This window comes from Nannospalax galili, unplaced genomic scaffold, assembly GCF_000622305.1.
Source record: "Nannospalax galili isolate Female #2095 unplaced genomic scaffold, S.galili_v1.0 scaffold54, whole genome shotgun sequence".
Classification (NCBI taxonomy): Eukaryota; Metazoa; Chordata; class Mammalia; order Rodentia; family Spalacidae; genus Nannospalax; species Nannospalax galili.
This window is the reverse complement of record NW_008341028.1, coordinates 2852205-2853936: the sequence shown is the minus strand read 5'-3', so window position 1 is coordinate 2853936 and position 1732 is coordinate 2852205.

Below are 1732 nucleotides of genomic sequence, written 5' to 3'. Positions count from 1 at the left end.
GGGGGGGTGAGGCAGAAAGTGTTATGAGAGAATGGAATAGGACAATGAATTAAGTACCAAGGAAATCATTTTAAAGGAAAATCCATGTGATTTTCAGTCTGAAAGAAGATACCTGTTTCTGTGAAACGGCAGTGGAAATGGAGACATTCCAACAAGAGAAGCATCACATGTTCAGACACATGGAGAGGTACAGGGGGCAGCAGAAAGGTAGGGTGAGGTAGGTCCTGATCTATTCAGCTTTCATTGTAGCAAATGTTTTCAAATTTATTTCAAGAACAATGGGAAATTATTGAAAGACTTTAAACAAAATAGTAATGTGATCATATCTAGACCTCAGGAAAATCATTCTTATTCCTGCAGATCAAGCGTTAACCAACTTTTTCTTTAGGTTTTGTGGGCCATATGGTCTTTGTTTCAACTACTTGGTGCTGTTTGCAGAGCAACAGTCATAGACAGTGTGTAAACATGTGAGCTTGCTGCCTTCTAATAAACTTGATTTACAAAACAAATATGGGCAGGATTAGCCCTCAGGTTATAACATGCCAACCCATGCTGTAAATGGATAATGGGCCAGACAAAAACGCAAATCTGGATGAGATATGGAAACGGTCAAAAAACCAGTGAACAGTTGTGTGGCTTGCAACAGAGTTGACAGTAGAATTTCAAAGGCTTGGATGAACCCATGCAGGAACTGTACTATATGAATGGAGAATAATGTCCATTGTCTGGACTAAGTAACCGGGGAGTGGTGTGCATTTCAGTACCTTGGTGGAGAAGTGCCCTGGGATGTGGGTGCACAGTATTTCAAGGAAATAGATCAGTTTTAGGATTAGTTTTAAGTGAGATAGTTAAATAGTAAGGATCGTTTACCCTTTGCTTTGAAATACTCTGTATGTAAAATGCTTTGAAATACTCTGTATGTAAAAACATTCCTTGCCTACCCACCCCCTAAAAAAAAAACAGTACAGTGAGTAAAGGGGTGTCACTTAGGAGACCCAATGTGACAAGTGGGGGAAGTCGGGTTCTGGGTTTGGCTCTTCCTTTGGCAGTGGGAGTCGAGTCTGTTAACAGGACTTGAGTAAGCAGATAAAAGCTGTTTCAGTAGGCTGCAGCAACTGTCTAAGCATGAAACTGTAGGTACTAGACTCAGACTGTCAGTCATAAATACTGAGTGTTTGTGCTACACCCAGCACTGTGGTAAGTGATGGAGTGTTAGGGAGAACAGGTGAATTTAAGGAGTACTTTGAAAGGGAAAATTTTAATGAAGTTGGTGATTTCTTTGTTAAAGAAATTTGAGGAGGAAATAATTATAATTTTTGAAGTTGAAATTTTTGAGTAGCCAGGAAAATTAGCTCCCCATGAATGACATGGGAACACTGAGACCACTGGTTAATGTAACCCAAGACAAGAGCTGGGGGACAATTCAGTTAGCAAATGCTTGACTAAACATGAGGATCAGAGTTCAGTCCCCAGAGCCCACATAAAAAGGTGTGGTGGTACATGTCTGTAATCCCAGTGGTGGAGGGGAGACAGGAGGATCCCTTGGTCTCCCTGGCCAGCCAGCCTAGCCTAATTCCTGAGCTCCAGTATAGTGAGACCCTGTCTCAGGTAGGTGGACAGTGTTCCTGAGGATGATACACAAGGCTGTCCCCTGGCCTCCATACACACACACACACACACACACACACACACGTACTCACAGCTACACACATGAGGGCATGCAAACACATGT